The sequence below is a fragment of the Eriocheir sinensis genome, chromosome 64 (assembly GCF_024679095.1).
Source record: "Eriocheir sinensis breed Jianghai 21 chromosome 64, ASM2467909v1, whole genome shotgun sequence".
Taxonomy (NCBI): Eukaryota; Metazoa; Arthropoda; class Malacostraca; order Decapoda; family Varunidae; genus Eriocheir; species Eriocheir sinensis.
The window spans coordinates 2,451,707-2,473,174 of record NC_066572.1 but is presented as its reverse complement, the minus strand read 5'-3'; the positions used below and the strand labels follow the sequence as shown (position 1 = coordinate 2,473,174).

General features: G+C 36.6%; 1 protein-coding gene and 2 long non-coding RNA genes across 4 annotated transcripts in view; all 3 read right to left on the bottom strand.

Annotated features, from left to right (window-relative positions):
- Positions 1 to 677: 677 nt before the first annotated feature.
- LOC126987236 (uncharacterized) lies at positions 678 to 13,513 on the bottom strand. 2 transcript variants are annotated; one of them, XR_007740453.1, is made up of 3 exons: positions 13,374 to 13,513; positions 10,181 to 13,174; positions 678 to 10,047 (listed from the first exon to the last, which is right to left on the bottom strand). It is a non-coding gene; the product is annotated as an uncharacterized LOC126987236 (long non-coding RNA). The 2 variants fall into 2 exon arrangements; XR_007740452.1 differs by having other exon boundaries at positions 10,181 to 13,263; positions 13,337 to 13,466.
- Positions 13,514 to 15,009: 1,496 nt separating this feature from the next.
- Positions 15,010 to 17,833, bottom strand: LOC126987237 (uncharacterized). Its single transcript, XR_007740454.1, has 2 exons — positions 17,521 to 17,833; positions 15,010 to 17,388 (listed from the first exon to the last, which is right to left on the bottom strand). It is a non-coding gene; the product is annotated as an uncharacterized LOC126987237 (long non-coding RNA).
- Positions 17,834 to 20,151: 2,318 nt separating this feature from the next.
- LOC126987235 (uncharacterized) overlaps positions 20,152 to 21,468 on the bottom strand; it is a 38,540-nt gene continuing 37,223 nt past the window's right edge. The window contains exon 2 of the mRNA XM_050844069.1: positions 20,152 to 21,468. This exon is cut by the window's right edge and continues 1,729 nt beyond it. The gene's annotated coding sequence lies outside the window, so the exon portion shown is untranslated.

The window sequence follows — 21,468 nt, the reverse complement described above, 5'->3', positions numbered from 1 at the left end:
GGCCCCGCCGGCCAGTGATTAGGGGCGAGCGACAGCGAGGAGCGTTGGCCTCGACGAACTCGGCGCCGCGCCACTCAGCGGGGGTGTTGCGCCCGTCCGGGCGGCGGGCGGTGGCGGAGCCTGGAACATGAACCCATAAAATTTTACACGTCTCAGTAAAGTGGAGGGACGAAGGCCGCGCAGACATGAAGTAACAGACAAAATATTAACTATAATTCTGTCTCCGTGGTGGCCTCCAGCACCACGATCCTTGGGCTCGTCTTTATTTTACGGAAAAAAAAAAAATCTGCCAGGCGCCGCCACACGCACACACTGCACGCCACCCGCTGTTCCACAGCGCCGGGCAGCGCCGCCACGGCCTCACTACGCGGCGGGGATTTTCCTGCGCGACAAAAGTCGCCCCGCGAACGCGCGACTGGTCACTTTTGGCCCCGCGCGGCGCCTGAGCGGCACCGCTGTGCTGGGCGCGGCCTGGGATTGGCGGATACACAACACCCGAGTCCCGTTTTCTTCGGGGCTAGAAAACGAAAGAAAACGGAGGATGACAGGAGTAACTTTCTTACTTCTGCGTGTTTTGGAAAACAGTGACGGGACAGCTTGTCTGTGTGTCTGGTTGTTTGTTTGTTTGTTTGTTTTGATTGGTTCCTTCTTAATTTTTGGCACTTGTTCAGGCACTGTTTTCTGTGTGTGTGTGTGTGTGTGTGTGTGTGTGTGTGTGTGTGTGTGTGTGTGTGTGTGTGTGTGTGTGTGTGCCCTTCCGTTTTTTTTTACAGTTTTCAGTATACGGGGTACAAAAACATCGTTACGTTCACACACACTGAGGAACGGAAACAACCATAACACACGCGGCGTGTGACCACACGCCAAACCATACCAGAAAACAACGAGAAAAAAACACGGTGCCTTGGACGTTTGAATACACTACAAAATTGGTGCTTTGTTATATATAGGAAAAAACTCTAACTACGAATATAAATAGAAGCTGAATTATTATTATTATTATTATTATTATTATTATTATTATTATTATTATTATTATTATTATTATTATTACTCTATGTCTTAGCATTAATATTATAAGTACTATGATTATTATTATTATTATTATTATTATTACTAGCATTATTATTAACTATCATTATTGCGACTTATTGCGTGATTTTACTTCTTCCTTGCATAGTAGATGGGTCAGTGGGTTTTATTACATTTTACTATTGTTATTTTTACCCTTTTAATCATCTCTTTATTTGCCTTCTCTTGCTTTCCATTCTTGCTTCATATCTTTCCTCTTTTATCTTTAACTTTCTTATTTTCTTTTCATATTCCAATCTCCAGCATCTTTTTCTTCATATTTTTTGCTTTCTCACTTTCATCTCTATATTTTCCTTCTACTTTTCATTCTTGCTTCATATCTTTTCTCTTTTATCTTTTACTTTCTTATTTTCTTTTCATATTCCAATTTCCAGCATTTTTTTCCTCATATTTTTTGCTTTCTCATTTTCATCTCTATATTTTCCTTCTGCTTTCCATTCTTGCTTCATATCTTTTCTCTTTTATCTTTTACTTTCTTATTTTCCTTTCATATTCCAATCTCAATCATCTTTTTCTTCATATCTTTTAACTTTCATTTTTCCCATTTTCATCTTTTTATTTTCCTTATACTTTCCATTCTTGCTTCATGTCTTTCCTCTTTTATCTCTCTTTTTCTTATTTTCTTTTCATATTCCAATCTCCAGCATCTTTTTCTTCATATCTTTTAACTTTCTTTTTTCCCATTTTCATCTTTTTATTTTCCTTCTACTTTCCATTCTTTCCTCTACCATCATTCCTTTAGATTACTTTCCCTTCTCCTCTTTTCTCATCCTTGTTTTCCTGTTCTTTTAATATTTTCCGCAGCCTCCTTCTTTTGTCATCTCTCCTCTTTCCTTCACTTTTCTGTCGCCTATCGATACATTCTTTATCTATCTCTCACTCTTTCCGTCCTTTCTTCTTTGCTACGCTTCTCCCTTTCTCTCTCTGTGTATAAATTTCTATGTTCCATCCATTCATCTTTTCCATTCTTTCCATCGCATTCTCTTCCTTTTGATCTGTACAACTCTTTTTACTCTTCTCTCTATCTCTTTATAACTCTTTCCGTTCACTCTCTTCTTTCAATCTCTATCTGTGTCTCTGTTTCATCCACTCTTTATATTTCTCCATCTGTTTTCTCTGTTTCTGTCTCTTTCTCTCTCTCTCTGTGTCTCTCTTTATCGTCGTGTGGCGTGTCTCTCATCTACGCATACCTACGTGTCTATCTACCTTTAATAAGACTCACTAAGGGTCATTGCATAGTATTATTCAAGCTTAGGCCGTGTTGGAGCAGGCCAGGCTGACACCGCGCCGCCCGTGCCAAGACCGAGGCCAAGGTGATGATGCCCAGACTCGGACCAAGAGGTTGTGGATGGGGATTTCGTGTTTTGAACGGGGTTACTTTTAAGGGTTGTTGTTGTTTTTTCTTTTCTTTTTATTTCAGCTGGGTTTTTTTTTTTCATTATTGTGTTTGTTTATTTTATTGTTTATTTTCCTTTGATTTGTTATTCCTTTTCGTTGTTTTGTTTGTCTCGTTTTTTTTTCTTTATTCTTTTATCATGTTCCTGTTACTTTGTTTTCCATTATTTGTTTTTTTTTTGTATTTTTCGTTTATTTCTATCTTCGTTTTTCATTCCTCTTCATTCCTGTATTTTCTCCATTTTTTTGTGTGCTTATTTTTCACATCTTCACGTTGTTTTTTTTCTTCTTTTTCTATTGATGTTAAAATTCTCTTGTTTCTTCCTGTGTCCGCTGAATTTTCTCTTTCACTGGTTGAATTTATATATATTTTCTATTTATTTCTATTTCTATTATCTACAGTTGTCTCATATTTTGTCAACTTTCTCCTTCAATTCATTCACTTCATGCATTTATTTTCATATTCATTTATTTTTCTAACCTATTTTTTTTCTCTTTTTCCCTTTATCTAATCTAATAACATTTCTCCCTTTTCTTTTTTTTCTTTTTTCTTCTCGTTCTTCTTTTGTCAGTCTTTCTCAACACGTTTGTATATTCTCTATTATTTCTTTTATATTGTTGTTTTTATTCGTTGTGAAAGCGTTGCCATCTCGTTCGTTGTATTAGTGAAAAATATTCGTTTAAAGTTGCATAGATGTTGAGACGAGACAAATGTGTGTGTGTGTGTGTGTGTGTGTGTGTGTGTGTGTGTGTGTGTGTGTGTGTGTGTGTGTGTGTGTACCTATATTACTATGGATGGATTACATAATATATCTTTTGTGTACACGTGTATGTATATGTGTATGTATGTATGTATGTATTTTTCATCCTTTCACTTACACCAATTTTAACTTTTCATCTGTTATTCAAGCATTTTCATCTTTCTTCACCTATTAATAACTATTTCTACACTACTATTTCCAACTATTTTTCTACCTTCTCTACCTTCTCCTTTTCCTTCATATTTTAATCTACCCAATTTTCACTTTTCCTATTTCTTCCTATTTTTCCCTATTTCCCATTTTTTAAACTTATTTTTCTTATTTCTTATTTTAATCTAGTTTTCATGATATTTCCCTAGTTTTCATATTTTGTAACCTATTTTTCTTTGTTTTCCTATTTTCCTTTATCCCTTTGTTGTTAATTTTCCTGATTTTCATATTTATTTACCTATTTTTTCATTGTTTTTGCTTTCATTTATTTTTTTTCAGCTGTTATTCATTTATTTTTCATCCTTTCTCTTATACCTGTTTTAACCTTTCTTCTGTTTTGCAAATGTGTTATTCTTTCCTCAATTATTTACTCTTTATACACTTCTATTCTCTTCTCTTCTCTTCTATTCTATTCTATTCGATGCTATTCTATTCTTCTATTCCCTATTCTATTATTTTTTTACCTTCTACTTTCCCTTTTATTTCATCTACTATTTTGACCTGTTTACAATTTTCCTCACCCTATGCAATTTTTTTTAACATTTTTTTACGTATTTTTTTTCATTATTCCTAACTGACTTTTATGATTTTTTCCTATTTCCCATTTTATTCATGATTTCTTATCTATTTCTATCATGATTTTAATTACATTCCCCTTATTTCCATTTATTTGTCATTATGTTGTTGTTTTTTTCATATTTTTTCACATTTATTTCATTATTTATTTATATTTACATTTAATTCATTTCACCTACTTTCACAAACGCACCTAATTTTCTCCTATTTTCCATTATTTTCACCCATTTTCACAAACGCACCTAATTTCCACCTATTTTCCATTATTTTCACCCATTTCCCACCTTCTTGGCACCTATGCTCACCCATCCTCACGCCTGTCAACCCGTGGCCCAGTCCTGGCAGGCGGCGGGGCTCGAACACCCGTCCCTCGCACACTAACCCCACATGTGACCCATAACTATTATTTTATTGCTTCACGAATACCCAGACCCCGGCAGCCTCTCTCCCCCCTTGGTCGCGCGCCTTAAGGGGGGTGTTCGCCGACTTGTACGCACCACCTCCGATTAGTACGCATGTGAGGGAAGATTCGTTTGCGGACTTCTCTCCTTCCACTGAGTTGTTATTTGTGATTTAACTGAGTGGAAGGAAATAAGTTACTCTACGGGATTGATTTGATGGATTTGAATTAACTTCTCTTTTAATTCATTCTACTGTTTCACTTAAGCTCAATTTTTTTCAATTTTTTTTTCATCTCGTTCATTATTTTCTCCTTTCCTCATTCTTTTTCTTACATTCATCAGATTAGAATTTTTTTTTCATTTTTTTCTCTTCATTTCATTTTATATATTTTTTTAATCATTCCTCCTTGGTTTTACATTCTTCAGTTCAGTCTCCCATTTTTTTCTCCTTTCCTCATTTTTTTTCTAACATACTTCAGATCAGATTTATTTTACTCAGTCTATTTTATTTATCATTCCTTCTTACTTTTATTTTTAGCGGTTTTTTTTTTCATTATTGTTTTCTTTTTTTTTACGCCCTTGAACTGTCCTTTCCTGTAAAAAAAAAAACATTCTTCACTCAATTTTTTTTTTTCTCACTATTTTCATTCTATTCTTCACTAATCTTCCTTCCCTTTTAATTCCTCAGATCATTTTTTAATCTTTTTTTCTCCTTTTCTCCTTCCATTCATATTATTATTTTTTTTCTTTCTTCCTCTGTTACTCTTTCGTTTTTTCTCCTTTTCTCCTTTTTATTTTCATCATTCTTTCTTTTCTTTACATTCATTTTAGATTTTTAAGTTTTCTCCTTCTTTATCATTTCCTTACATTATTTATTCTTCATTCTAATTTTCTCCCATTTTTCTCAGTTTTTCCTTCCCATTTACTTCCTCCCTGGCGTGCGTACTAACAGGAACCGTGCGTACGAATCGGCTCTCACCCCCTTGGCTCGGCCGGAGGAGGGGCGCGGGGCGGTTAAGTTTAGAATTAGTATTAAGATATAGCTTAAGGGAAGGGGCAGAAGGGAGGGGAAGGGAAGGGAAGGAAGGGAAGGGGAAGATAGGGAAGGGGAGAAGGTATATTTGTTTTGCTTGTTTTTACTTGTTTTTTATTTTATTTCCTTAAGGGGGCGTTTTGGCTAAGGGCGTCACCTGTTTTGTGTGCTGTTTTATTTGTTTTATTATTGTTTTGTTTTTGTTTAAGATTTATTTCACGTTGATTAGTTGTTTTTCTTTCTTTGTTTTTGTTTTGGTTTGCTGTCAGGGACCAGATGTTTGTTTTGTTTGATTGTTTTGTTTTGTTTTGTTTTGATGAGATCGTCCACGCGGTCTTGTGTTGGAAATCTTTTGATGAGATTACTTGCATTTTTTTTTTTTTGTATTTGTCAATATGATCTTTTATTCTTAAATGTTTTTCTGTTAATTATAAGCTTGTGTTTACTCTTTAACTCACATTATTTTCTCTTTATAATCGTTAATGTTTTCTTTAATTTTCCTTCTTTGTTCGTCAATACATTATAATCTTTTGCTGAGCTTATAACTTGTCATTTTCTTTATGTTTATCAACGTGATCTTTTTGGGGCGTATTACTAAACATTTCGTCGCCCAAGTTCACATATCTGACAAGGCTTTCGTAGGTGTTGGGGTCATTTCCAGGAGTAGTTTTATGACCGTGGTGGTAGTTTGACCCTTCCTCTGTACCGTGAACCTAAAATACCATTCATGACAACCCGACTGATCCCCTTTTCGACCATTAGAAATAGTTGACTTGAAGGGCGAAAGGGACTAACAATATCAACCTAATTTTCTTCGTTTTCTCTCTATCAGTAAAAATCTTGCATCATTTTTTGTATATATTCGTGAATCTCATCTTATATTTATTTCTGATGTTCTGTTAATAAGCACATTCTTTTTGTTTGCGTTCTTCTATCAGCTGTTCTTTGTTTTGTTTTCCCAGCTATTCTTGTTTTCTTCTACCAGCTGGGTTTTTTTGTTTGTTTGTTTGTATGTATGTCCGTCTGTCTACACCCGTGGAGGTTAGGCATACACCCAGGCATTTCTGTTTACGTATATATATTTTCTGTCTAATAACCTTCCTTTTTCACCGTTGCAAAAATACTCTTGGTCTGTACAATGTTTACCACCATCATCATCATCATCATCATTAGTCTAAAAAGTCATTATGTTCATATGTACACAGTTGGAGGTGAAAACAAACAAACGCACACACGTAACCCCCGCAGGTCAACAGACAGACAGACAGACGGACAGGTGGCGCCCTCTGCCCTTCACCTCGTGTTAAAAATCTTCTAAAATTCGCGTCAAGAAAAAAATGTTCGATTCCAAGTTTATTTTTCTCTTTTTTTTTCGTTCAGTCTGTATGTCGCATAGCGTGAAACAGCGTCATAAAATGTTTCGTTATAGGGTTTATTTAAAGTTTCTAAAGTGTTTTCCCCCTCTTCATCCTGTTTCACTTCGCCCCTTGGAATTGAAACTTAACTGTTGAAACTATACTCAGTTCATGGTAACTTGGCGAATCAGCTTCTCCCTTCTCTCCCTAGGTTAAATCTCATTGGTGGATGCTGGGAAAGGTTAAATCTCACTGGTGGATGCTGGGAAAGGTTAAATCTCACTGGTGGATGCTGGGAAAGGTTAAATCTCACTGGTGGATGCTGGGAAAGGCTAAATCTCACTGATGGATGCCAGGGAGAGATCTTATTGGTTGATTCTGGGTCCGGTTAACCCCTATTGGTTGCTGGGGTGTGGTGGGCGGGGCCAGTTCGCCAGGTTAGCGTGAACGGAGAATATGTTTTGGGGAATGGTCACCCCTTCCTCGGTAATTCCTTAAGGGGGAAAGTGAGGGGAATGAAGAGGGGGAAAATGTATAGATTGTTAAGAGTTGATGCGTTAAGGAAGAGGAAGAGGAGGAGGAGGAGGAAGAGTAAGAGGAGGAAGAGGAAAGGATTAAGGGGAGAAAAAGTGAATGGAAAGGAAAGAGGAATAAGGGAAGGGAAGGTGAAAGGGGAATAAGAAGAGGAAGAGGAAGAGGAGGAGGAGGAGGAAGAGGAAGAGGAAGAGGAATAAGGAAGGGAAAGGTCTAAGAGGGAAGATAAATGGAAATCTCACACCTTGTTTACTTGTTTTCTTTTTCCTTGTTTAATTTGTTTACACCTCACCTGTTAGAGTTTGATTATTGTTTTCTTGCTTGTTTGATTGTTTGCTCCTCCATCTTGTTTACTTTTCTTTGATTATTTGTTGCTTGATTTGATTTGTTTGCCTCACATCTCTTTGTTTTGTTTATTTTCTTTTGTTTTTTTGTTTTCTTCCTTGAGTTGTTTTCCTCTCACCTGTTTGTTTGATCTTGTTTGTTTGCTTGCTTTGATTGTTTGCTCTTGTTCATTGTTTGTTTCTTTGATTTGATTTGTTTGCGTCTTACTTTTGTTTTCTGCTTTTGTTTATCTTTTCTTGTTTGCTTAGTTGTTTCATCACTTGTTTACTTGTTTATTTTTTCTACTATTGTTTGCATCTTTCATTTTCTATCTATTGTTTATTGGTGTTGTTTGCTGAGGTCTTTTTTTTATTACGTTCTGTGTCACTGTTTACTCTGCTTGTTTACTTGTTTGTTTTTTTGTTGTTTTCTAATATTTATTGTTTTCATTAATTTGTTTCGTTCTGTCTTAATTTTTTTTCTTATGGATTTATTTCTTTTATAACGTTCTCTTTCTCAGTTTTCTATTTGTTTGCTTGTTTGTATATCTGTTTTAATTGATTGTTTTGTTTGTTTTGTTTGTTCAGTTTTGCATTATCATCATTTCCGTTCTTGTTTTGATTTTATTCTTTCCATTTTCACCTGTTTTTATTTTCTTATTCTCTTTATTTCTCGCCTTTTACATAAGTTCTTAAGGGGGGCATCATGGTATTTGTTTTCCCTTTATCAAAATTCCTCAGACTTTTCATTGAACTCACGACTCGACGCGATATGACCAAACAGCACAACACTGGACGAATGATTATGAAAACGTGTTATGAATTATGAGAAAACTGACTCAACGAAAGACTATGAAAAGCTTGATGATTTGCACTGAACGAACGATTGTAGTCACGTATTTAACACGTATCGAGTATAATATATCAAGTACGCAGAAATCTAAGAAAATAACGTAGATATGGAGTTATTTATAGAACAACAAAACTGCTCGAAAGTTTGTGAAAAAGTAGATCATGAACGAAATCTTGTAAATTATAATATGTCGTGTACGCTGAAATCTGAGAAAATAGCGTAGATATGGAGTTATTTATAGAACAACATCACTGCTCGAAAAATTGTGAAAAAGTAGATCATGAACGAAATCTTGCAAATTGGAAAGTATAACGATGTAAAATGTATTCGGTTTAACATCACAACATTGAATAGTTTTGACAACATTGAAGTTTTTAGTAGATAACATCACATCTTCGAGTAGAAAACGATTGAAAACTTTTGACAGCATTGAAATTTTGAGTAGATAACATCACATCTTCCAGTAGAAAACGATTGAAAACTTTTGACAGCATTGAAATTTTGAGTAGATAACATCACATCTTCGAGTAGAAAACGATTGAAAACTTTTGACAACATTGAAATTTTGAGTAGATAACATCACAGGTTTGACTAGAAAACTTTGAGTATATTTTGGAAAACATTGCGATATCACACGGAAAACATCACAAATCCGACCGGAAATCACAATGCCTCATTGAAAACATTGATTATTAAGTAGAAAACATCACAAATTTGTCTGGAAACCATTTTGTCTTTGGAAACATCGCAACAGTTAGTAGAAAACCTGATAACTTTGACTTGAACAGTTGAACCTTTTGAAAACATCGCAATATCAAGTAGAAAACATCACAAATTCGACTTGAAACCATTGTGAGAAATAGAAAACATGATAACTTCGACCAGATATCATTGTAATTTCAAAACATCGTAACATTAAGTAGAAAACATGACATCTTTGACTAGAAACCCTTGTATATTCTTGAAAACATCGCATTAGTCATTAGAAAACATAAATAACAATGACCAGAAACAACTTGATCTCTTGAAACCTTGCAATAATAAGTACAAAATCATGGTAACTTTGACTAGAAACCACGTATCTACAGAAACCGTCGGAATCTCAACAAAAAAAAACTATAAATAAATTAAAAACATGATATTTTTATTAGAAAACTCATCTTTGCAAACATTATAATTCTCTCTAGAAAACAGTTTTGATCCTGGAGTAGAAAACTTTTGATCTTTTAGAAACATTGTGGTTATAAAGAACATTGTACAGCTTATTGGAATGTTAAAAAGAAAACAGTGGAGTCTTAAAAATTGATAACTTGACTAGATAACATCGTAAGTGACTGGATTAAAGACCGTCGGCCTGTTTAGATACCTTTTTAGATACCTTGTGATATTAAATAGAGAACATTGTACAACTCTTTGAAATATTAAGAAGAAAACAATGAAATCTTAGCAATTGAAACCTTGACTAGATAACATTGCAACTGACTGGATTAGAAAACATTGGTCCTTTTAGAAACCTGGTAAGATTAAATAGAGAACATTGTACTCTTTGAAATATTAAGAAGAAAACAATGAAATCTTAGCAGTTGAAACCTTGACTAGATAACATTGCAACTGACTGGATTAGAAAACATTGGTCCTTTTAGAAACCTGGTAATATTAAATAGAGAACATTGTACAACTCTTTGAAATATTAAGAAGAAAACAATGAAATCTTAGCAAATGAAACCTTGACTAGATAACATTGTAACTGACTGGATTAAAGAGCGTTGACCTTTTAGAAACCTTTGTATATACCTTGTGTTATTAAAAAGAGAACATTGTACAACTCTTTGGAATGTTACAAATAAAACAATGTAGCCTTAAAAAATATATTGAAACCTTCACTAAAGAACGTTGTGGAATCTTGGATTTTCCTGTATATTTAATTAGAAACCGTTGGAATGTTAATCAGAAAATAATGTCGTCTTAGAAAACCTTGTAACTTTGACTAGAGAACATTGTGGCTGACTAGAAAACATTGTGGTTGACTAGAGAACACTTTGGTTGACTAGAGAACACTTTGGTTGACTAGAACACAGTGAGTTATCTTTGGAAACCGTTGCATATTTGACTAGAGAACACACGTCTTTGTTTGTGACTAGAGACACAATATACATAACCTAATAATAATAATAATAATAATAATAATAATAATAATAATAATAATAATAAGTTACACAATAAGTTCGTCAGTATTACAACTTAGATATAATTACAGCGAACTTAATTAAACACACACAAAAATAACTTAGCATCGATCAATAAGTTAGTAAATAGATTCATAAATTTATACAGTACAATACATTAATGCTTCCGATAAATTGATAAGCTCATAAATAAGTTGTAAAATACAGTACAAAATCACCCAATAAATTAATACATAAATTAGATTACACTACAGTATGATAAATAAGGCATAATTACATACTTACAAATTATACTTAAATCAAAACTATTAAGTATTTTTTTTATAGTTTGTGACAAGAGATCAAGAATTTAAGTAAACCAACACACGCAAAGTACACAGGCAAACACAAGTACACACACACAAAAAAGTACACACACATGATTTAACGTACATGAAAGTAAAAGTGAATGTACGCTTGTAAAGTAGATTTTTTTAGTTGATAGACAAATTGATGTTTTTAATAGTGGAATGATAAGTAAATAGAAATCACTTAAAACCATCTTAAAAAGTGAGATCAAACACTTCAAACTTACTTAAAAAAAACGACTTATAATGAATGAGTTACGACTCGACTTACGACGAACGATACCCGACCTACGACGAAAGAGACTCGAGTTACGACCGTCGTACTCGGACTTACGACGCCATACCCAACTTACAGGTGAGATTGAGATCATTACAGGTGAGGTGATCTTACAAGCTTACAAGTGACTTAGAAGAGACGAGTTAGTAGGTCTTTCCGAACATGTTCCATACACGTTTTGTTGTTTGTTTCATTGAGCTAATTCGTGAAGGTGGAGGAGGAGGAGGAGGAGGAGGAGAGAGGAGGTAAAGGGAAGGGGAGGAAAGGGAAGAAGGGAGGAGAGGAAAGAGTTGTAAAGAGAAGGTTTGTGAAGGGAAAGGATTGAAGAAGAGGAAAGGAGGGGAAAGGAGGATGAGAGAGAAGAGGGAAAGGGGAAGGGAAAAACGGGAAGGGAAAGTAGATAAAAAGAGGGAATAGAAGATTGTTAAGGGAAGAAAGGGAATGAGAGGAAAGGGAGAGAGGGGAAATGGGGAATGGGAGAGAAAGAGAAAGGGGAAAAAGAGTGGACGAGGGATTGAAGGAAAACAGTGAAAGAAGGAAAGAAAAGAGAAGAGGAGAGAAGGAGAAAGGGGAAAGATAGAAATAGGGAGAGAAAGAGAGGGAAAAAAGAGTGAACGAGGGAATGAAGGAAAGAGAAAGAAGAAAAGAAAAGAGAGAAGGAGAGAAAAGGATGGAGGAAAGATAGGAATGGAGAGAAAAAGGAAGGGAGGAAGAATCTAGGAAGAGGTAGAGGGAGAGAGAGAGAGAGAGAGAGAGAGAGAGAGAAGAAGAAGAAGAAGAAAACATTGCATCATATCATTAGTGCTAAGTTATTATACATCATTATTACTATACATTATTGCAGAAGGTAATTAGTATTGCTTCCCTTAATAATACTACACAATCCCCCCTTCCCCCCTCCCCCCCTCCCCCTTAATAAATCCCTAGTGGAGGAGGATTTAAAGGGGGCGATCGGGGGAGAGATTAAGGGGGTGAGGGGGGTCTGTTTTCACCTGCTCAGAATGTCTCCCAAATCACCTCTTTAATTACAGGTGTTTAGGTTAATTAGTTTGTTCGTTTGTTTGTTCTCAGGTGTGTGTCTAAGGTGAGCTTTGTGACACCTGTTGTTTGGTTAATTGCTTTTTTGAATTGGTGTTATTTTAATTTATTTTTATTTTTTGCTTAATTTTGTAAGATGAAAGTAAGTGTTTTTGTTATTAATTTTTTTTTTTTAGTTTGGTTTTAAAAGTGAAAGCGAGAGTTTGAAAATGTTATATACCTGTTAATTGGTTTCTACTTTTAATTATTTTACTTTTCTTCACTTCAATACTTGTCTTCATCTTTTTCATTTCTCTAGTTTCTTTATTTTACGTGATATTTCTTCTCTTTACTTTTATACTTAATACTTTTTTATTCTTTTTATTTTGCTATTGCCGTCTTTATTGTTTTTTATTTACTTTTTCTCATCTTTTATTTTTACCTGATTTTCTTCTTACTTTCTTTACTTTCTTATTTTCCTCTTATCTCTTATTTTCACTTTACATACACCTGAGAAATTTGAACAGGTAAAAACATGCTTCAACCAGGTATATGAAGGCCTTAATTACTTTCCCATTTAACACCTGACAAATTCAACCAGGTGATATTAGACAAACCAGGTATCAAAATGCTCTATCTTTTTCACCTGAGATTTTAAACAGGTAAATATTTTCTTAAACCAGGTATATGAACTTCTAAATTGCTCTTCCTTTTATATACCTTATCAAAATTAAACCAGGTAACACGTATTGAAACTGGTATTAGAACAGGTAACTAGGTATTGAAATGGTTCTAATTACTCTATATTTTATACCTGAGAATTAAGAGCAGGTATTAATTAAACTTCAATCAGGTATACCTTAATCAGTTCCCCTTCAACACCTGGAAACCCAAATCAGGTAACTATTAATTAAACTTCAATCAGGTATACCTTAATCAGTTCCCCTTCAACACCTGGAAACCCAAATCAGGTAACCAGGTATTAAAATGTTCCTAATTACTCTATCCATCACCTGAGAATTAAGAGCTGGTATTAATTAAACTTCAATCAGGTATACCTTAATCAGTTCCCCTTCAACACCTGAGAACCCAAATCAGGTAACAGGTATTGAAACAGGTATTAGAACAGGTAACTAGGTATTGAAATGTTCCTAACTACTCCATCATTTACACCTGAGAATTAAGAGCAGGCATTAATTAAACATCAACCAGATATTAAAACGTTCAAAATTACTCTTATCTATCACCTGAGAATTAAGGGCAGGTATTAATCAAACATCAGGCCAGGTATTAAAGTGTTCCTAATTACTCTATCTATCACCTGAGAATTAAGAGCAGGTATTAATTAAACTTCAACCAGGTGTACCTTAATCAGTCCCCTTTAACACCTGAGAACCCAAAGCAGGTAAGCACACACCTGAGCCAATGAAAGGGAGAGTGGTTAACGAGTGCCGGGAGACATTGAGAGCAGGCCGTGTATATATATCGCCTACGTACTCGTTTATTCGTTTAGCTTTATCATTTATTGCATATTGAATGTGATGGTATAGACACAGAGTTAATATGAAGGTGTCAACTCAGCAAGGGGGAGGAGAGGAGGAAGAGGTAGAGGAAGAAGAGGAAGGGAAAATGTAGGATTGGAAGAGTGTTTGAAAAGGAGAGGAAGAGGAGGAACAAAGAGAGGAAAGAGAAGGAGAGGAGAAAAATGTGGGATTAAATTTATAGTGTTGGAAAAGTTGAAAAGTTAGATGTTTGAAAGGAAAGTGTTTGTAGAATGAGAGATAAGTGAAAGGAAATATAGATTGGATATGGTAAAGAGTTATTGAAACGGACAAAAAGTTAGATGTTTGAAAGGAAAGTGTTTGTAGAATTAGAGATAAGTGAAAGGAAGTATAGATTGGATATGATAAAGAGTTATTGAAACGGAAAAAAAAATAGAGTTGATGAAATAGTTGAATGGAAAGTAGGAGATTTTAGAAGATAGACAAAACATATAAATGAAGAGAAATAAACATAAAAGAAACAAAGGAAAACAAGAGAGAAGGGAGGTAGAGGGGAAAACAGGAAAAGAGGAGAGGTAGAAAAAGATTTATAATAGGAAAAAGATGAGATAGAAGGTTAGTTTGGAAAAGAAGAGGAAAAGAAGAAAGGTAAGTTTGGTATAAGAGGAAAAAGAAGAGAAAAAGAAAAGATAGGAGAAAAAGTTTAGTTAGGAAAAGAGGGGAAAATAATGAAGACAAAAAAAAAAACAGGAAGAAAACGAAAAAGAAAAGTTGAAATAGGTATAGAACGAGATCATTTCATTGGCCTTAAGGAACTAGAAAACTGCATATAGTGTTTTTAATTAGTGTGCATAGGCGGTTACGGGGCTGTGTTCTCTAAAGCGTGTGTGTGTGTGTGTGTGTGTGTGTGTGTGTGTGTGTGTGTGTGTGTGTGTGTGTGTGTGTGTGTGTGTGTGTGTTTGGAATGGTCAAGTTTATCGTGTTTTTTTCGTTATTTTTTTCTTCGTTGTTTGTTTCGTTTTTTTCTGGTTTAAGTAAGTGTGTGTTTGTTTGTGTGTTTGTGTGTGTGTGTGTGTGTTTGTTTTCTTGTTTAATTTCGTGTTTGGAATGTTTTGGGGGGTTGTTTTTTTTCTTATTCGTGTGTGTGTGTGTGTGTGTGTGTGTGTGTGTGTGTGTGTGTGTGTGTGTGTGTGTGTGTGTGTGTGTGTTTGGAAGAAATCGCTTATTGCTTTCTTTTCTCTTTAAATTATTGCCTATTCTTATGTATGTGTGTATGTATGTGTATATGTATGTATGTATGTATGTAGGTATGACTTAAAATTATTGCTCCTTCGATGTGTATGTATGTGTGTATGTATGTATGCATGGATGGATCTGACAAGCTTCAGTCCATCGTATGAATATATATGTATGTGTGTATGTATGCATATTATAAGTATTGCTCTATCGTTGCTTTGAGTTATTGCTTCACTTCAATACAAACAAACAAACACAATCTCCCTTATCAACTACACTCCTTACACTCCGTTTTAATCTACAAGTAAACTCAACGTAATCTCGACTCACGCACTCTACATTCTACAAGCACTCACTCCAGGCTCTACGGACACGGGTATATGCAGGTGAACTCTTGCTAATTAACCTGTAGACTTGGACCAGGTAACTCACAGGTGAATTCATGAACCTGGAAACTTGGACCAGGTAACCACTCACTCAATATGTCACTTGTCTCTCAAAAGGTGAACTGAGATGACTGACAGGTGAACTAATTGATGTCACCTGTGTAGAAAGGTAAACTGGACTTGTGTTTATGAACGTGTAAACTAGGGTGAGGTCATTAGCAGGTAAACTGTGTAATATGTCATCTGTGTATCGCGACAGGTAAACTGGACATATTAACACAGGTAAACTAATTAAAATGTCACTTGTGTCGGAAAAGGTAAACTGTAACTATGAAATTCGACAAGGTAAATCACAGGTAAATCAATTAACATTTTACCTTTCTGAAATCGTAATCTGAACAGGTAAACTTCGACCAGGTAAACCAATTAAGACATATCACCTGTATGTCTCAAAAGGTAAACTGGACCAGGTAGCCCTCAGGTAAACCAATTATTCTCACCTGTCTCAAAAAGGTAAATTGACCAGGTAAAATTCGACCAGGTAATTCACAGGTTAACTAATTAATACATCACCTATCTGTCTCTAAAAAGGTAAACTGATTATCCAGGTAAATTAATTCTGCTATGTTACCTGTCTCAATTAGCAGGTAACTCATTGGCAGATAATTATGCTTATTGGCCTCACCTGTTAATAAGTGCAAGGATCATTATACAGGTAATTAGGCTTATCTCTACCTGTTAATGAGAAACTAGGATAATTATACGGGTAAATAGTTCTTATCTACCTGTTAATGAGAGACTTAGATCATTAACACAGGTAACCTACTTCAATTAGCACAAATCAGTACAGAAACATACAGGTAAAGCTCTGTCCTTACCTGCCTACCATCACAGGTAACCTCACAATTACTGCACCTGTATACCAGAATAACAAGGTAAGCTCGGGTAGTTATTGTAAGACACCTGTAACCTGGAGCTCTAATTAACAGGTGTATCTTAATTAACTTATTACCTGTATGAATCACCTTAGAATTACCTGTATTTTGGGGCCTCATTAAACAGGTAGGAGACGTTAATCAATCTCTATTACCTGTATGAATTACCTTAGAATATTTACCTGTATCTTGGGATCTCATTATACAGGTAAATATCCCCTAATTAACATGTATCACCTGTATTTTGGGATCTCATTAGCAGGAAGGAGACATTAATTAACCTGTACCTGTATAAATCACCTCAGAATCACCTTTTTTTCCCTTATTAAACAGGTAAGAAGTCTAATTAACCTGTTCTCACCTTTCTGTACCTGTATATCAAGGCATAATTATCAGGTGAGCTTGCAATAACCTTAATTACCTGTATAAATAACCTTAGAAACACACATTTTCCCTAATTAAACAGGTAAGAAGTCTAATTAACCTGTTCTCACCTTTCTGTACCTGTATTACCTGGTCTAATCACCTGATGAGCTTGACAATAACCACCTTCAAGTTACCTGTATGACCTGTGACCTGTGGGAATATCACTAAAGCCAAGTCACAGGTAATTAACAAGAGTCCACCTTCACACCTGTCGCCCAATTATCCCTAAGGTATCATTAGCAAAATACTAGAAATGTTACTCTATATATATATAATTGTGTCAGGCATGGTAGTAATAATATCTTGCTTCGCGTTGTTCTATGGTACATACAGACTTGATTTTATGTTTTCAGAGAGGGGAAGGGAAGGGAAGGGAAGGGGGAGAAGGGAAGGGGAGGGAGATATATAATGTAACCTCCCTTTTTCTTTCTTTGTTCAGGGAGAGGAGAGTGAGAATTGATTTTACGTTTTTCTGAGAGGGGAAGAAAAGGGAAGGGAATGGAAGGGAAGGGAAGGGAAGGGAAGGGAGATATATAATGTAACCTCCCTTATTCTTTCTTTCTTTGTTGAGGGAGAGGAGAGTGAGAATTGATTTTACGTTTTTCTGAGAGGGGAAGAGAGAAGAAGAAAAGGGAAGGGAAGGGAAGGGAAGGGGAGGGAGATATATAATGTAACCTCCCTTATTCTTTCTTTCTTTGTTCAGGGAGAGGAGAGTGAGAATTGATTTTACGTTTTTCTGAGAGGGGAAGAGAGGAAAAGAAAAGGGAGGGGAAGGGGAAGAAGGGAAGGGAAGGGAGATATATAATGTAGCCTCCCTTATTTTTTCTTTCTTTGTTCAGGGAGAGGAGAGTGAGAATTGATTTTACGTTTTTCTGAGAGGGGAAGAGAAGGGAAGGGAAGGGAAGGGAAGGGAAGGGAAGGGGAAGAAGGGAAGGGGAGGGAGATATATAATGTAACCTCCCTTATTCTTTCTTTCTTTGGTGAGGTGGAGTAGAGTGAGAATTGAGAGAGGGAAGAGAAGGAAGGAAGAAGAAGGGAAGATATATATAATTGTCCCTTCTTTTGCTTTCTTTCTTAGTTAAGGGGAGGGGAGAGGAAGGGTAAGGGAGAGAAGGGAGGACAAAAAGGGAGGGAGAGAGGTAAAGGGGAGGAAAGATGTGTATAGGGAGAGAAAAGAGAGAGAAAGGAGAGAGAAAACACTTACTTTCTCTCCATACAAATTTACCTCCAATTCCATAAGTTTACTTGAGGGAGGGGAGGAAAGAGAAGGGAAGAAAAGGGAGAGAAGGGAAGGAGAGGGAGGGAGAGAAAAACATCACTTTCTCAATCTCATAAGTTCTTCTGAGGGCAGGGAAGGGAAATGGGTAAGGGAAGGGTACGTAAGGTCAGAGGTCAAAGGTCACAATCCCCGTTTTCTATCTCCTTCCCTTTAGCGACGTGAGAAATAAAGGGTTGCGGGCACTCTGACCCTTATGGTACGAGTTTATAAAGACTATATTCGTAATTGTTCTTTGGTTCTGCATATGTACAAGGCGAAGGGGTGTTAGGGGGGGCGGGGGCTGGGGGAGGGGGGCGGCGTGGTGGTGGTGGTGGTGGTGGTGGAGGTGATTGTTTTTTCTTTTTTTTCTTTTTCTCAATATCTGTTTCTTCTCTTTCTCTTTCTCAATATCTTTTTCTTCTTTCTTTCTTTCTTTCTTTTTCTCAATATCTTTGTTTCTTTCTTTCTTTCTTTCTCCTTTTTTCGCTTTTTCTCAGTGTCATTTTTTCTGGTATTTTCTTTTTCTTTCTTCCTTCTTCTTTCTTCTTTTTCTTCATTTTCATTCTTTTTCTTCTTTGTTTTTTTTCTTTCTGTCTTTCTGTCTTTTCTTCTTTGTCTTGTTTTCTTCTTTTTATCAAGTTTATAAAAATGAAAAAAATATAGACTGATTAATTTCTTTCTTCTTTCCTTCCTTCCTTCCTTTCTTTCGCTCTCTTTCTTCTTTTCTTTGTCTATCTTTATATCTATCTTTCTTTCTTTTTATTATTAATGATAGTAGTGTTTAAGAATTTGATTGTGTGTGTGTGTGTGTGTGTGTGTGTGTGTGTGTGTGTGTGTGTGTGTGTGTGTGTGTGTGTGTGTGTGTGTGTAATTTATTGTTTTCATTTTCTTTTATTAACTTTCACTTTCTTTTATTTTCAGGTAAGACAAGACGAAGGTGACAACTAATTAGTGTTTACACCTGAGAATTAGACAGGTAAGCACTCTCTCTCTCTCTCTCTCTCTCTCTCTCTCTCTCTCTCTCTCTCTCTCTCTCTCTCTCTCTCTTCCACAGGTGAGGTAGAAAAAGGCAAGGGAAGAGAAGGGGAGGAAAGAGAGAAGGGAGAGAAAAAAGAATCACTTTCTCTCCATAAATTTACCTCCAGTACCTCCAGTTCTTTTGAGGGTAAGGAAGGAAGGGGAGGAAAGAGAGGAGGGAGGAGGGGAGGGAAGTGGAGGGGGTGCATGTAGATATTGGGGGAGAGGGGGGAGCAAACTCTACCATGACAGCACTTTTTTGGCCCAGTGTACAAGTGTGAAGATACTTTTTTGGCTTCAAGAATATATGATTTTTTACCTGTATGTGTGTTTGGATTTATCTTTTTTTTTACATCTTGGTGTGTGTGTGTGTGTGTGTGTGTGTGTGTGTGTGTGTGTGTAGGTGGACTGGGCGTGGTCACCTTCACTTTCATTTTCAACCACGTCTCCATTAAAGGGATGAGGAACCAGGTGAGAGGAAATAGCCAGGTGTTATCTTATGGGCCAGGTAAGGTGTGGCCGAGGAGGAGGAGGAGGAGGAGGAGGAGGAGGAGGAGAGGTAAGAGAAGGCAGTATCATAAGGTAAGAATGAGATATGGAGAAAAGAATAAGGAAGGAAGGAAGAAGAAGGAAGAGGAGGAGGAGGAGGAGGAGGAGGAGGAGGAGGAGGAGGAGGAGGAGGAGGAGGAGGTAGACGAGAGAAGGTTAGCGAGGAAGGAAAGGTTAAGGAAGAGGAGGAGGAGGAGAGAGAGAGAGAGAGAGAGAGAGAGAGAGAGAGAGAGCGAAGAGGAATAAGAACAGATGAAAGAGGAGGAGGAGGAGAAGGAGGAGGAGAAGGAAAGGGCAGTGTGACATTCCTCCTCCTCCTCCTCCTCCTCCTCCTCTTCCTCTTCCTCCTCCCTATTAAATATTTGGTTATCTCTGTCTCACAACCTTTAAATGCCTCCTCCTCCTCCTCCTCCTCTCCTCCTCCTCCTCCTCCTCCTCCTCTCTCTCTCTCTCTCTCTCTCTCTCTCTCTCTCTCTCTCTCAATTGTCACATTCGTCTTGTCAAGATTTAATGATCCAATTTGAATGTGTGTGTGTGTGTGTGTGTGTGTGTGTGTGTGTGTGTGTGTGTGTGGTGAAGAAACGTACACACGGACACACGCACATAGACAGAGACAGACAGAAAGAAAGAAAGAAAGGAAAGAAAGAAAAGAAGGAGAAGAAAAAGAAAATAGAAAGAAGAAAATAAAGAAAACAGAAGAAAAAAAGACATTGAGAAAAGAAAACAAAAACAAGAAAATGGGAAAGAAAGAAGAAAAGAAAGAAAACGAGGAAGAAAAATGAAAAAAAATAAAAAGATAGAGAGAAAGATAGAGAGAAAAAAGATAGACAAAAAAAAACTATTATTTCTCATCATTATCTTATTTTTTTCATCACCAAATTTCATCACCAAATTTCATCATCAATATTTCATCATCAATTTTTCATCATCTTTCTTTTCAATACCATTTTTCATCACCATCATCACCATCACCATCATCACCACCACAGCCCCCCTCCAATAAGTGAAAAATCGCCCCTCTACGCCCCCCCATTCACCACACCCCTCATCACTACCTCAGCGTCGTCATCACTATCTTAAACCTAATGCCTATCTTCTAAATATTGCTAGTTAAGTCTTTGGCCGCTAGTCTACTCATCTAAGAGCACACTTAAACTTTGCCACAGGGGACAGGCTAAGGGGGTCGGCGAGGCTCCCTTAATGGGCGTAAAGGGGAGGGATTTTAAGGGGGGGGTATGTTTGGTCATTGGAATTTCGGGTATGTGTACTGTGTAATTTCTCAGTGTTCAAGAAAAATGAGTTCCCTTAGATAATGGTAGGGGTTGGAATGGATTTTAAGAGGTATAAGGGCGTAAAGGGGTGTGGGGGAGTATTTTAAGGGGGGTGTTTCTGGTCATTGAAGTTTTAGGTATGTCTACTGTGTAATTTCTGTGGGTTCAAGAGAAGTGATTTCCCTTAGATAATGGTTTTAAGGGGTTTTAGGGATAAGGTACATGGGTTTTTAGAGGCATAAGGGGATAATGGGTTAAGTTAATGGGCGTAATAGGTAATGGTTGTAATGGGTTTAAGGGTATTAGTTTAGCGTTGGTCATTTAAGCTGCAGGAAATAAGGGTGTGGGGAGATGGCCACGAGGAGGGTAGTGGGCGGCCCCTTAAGATAATGGGCGACGTGTTGAGATCTGTGTGCTGAGGTCTTATGGATGAAGGGGAGGGTGGGGGGACCGGGGAGGGGTGTTATGTGTTGGGGGGTGTCAGCCGCCAAGTGATACGGGAGGGCTGGGTCAGGGGGGGCGGCGAGC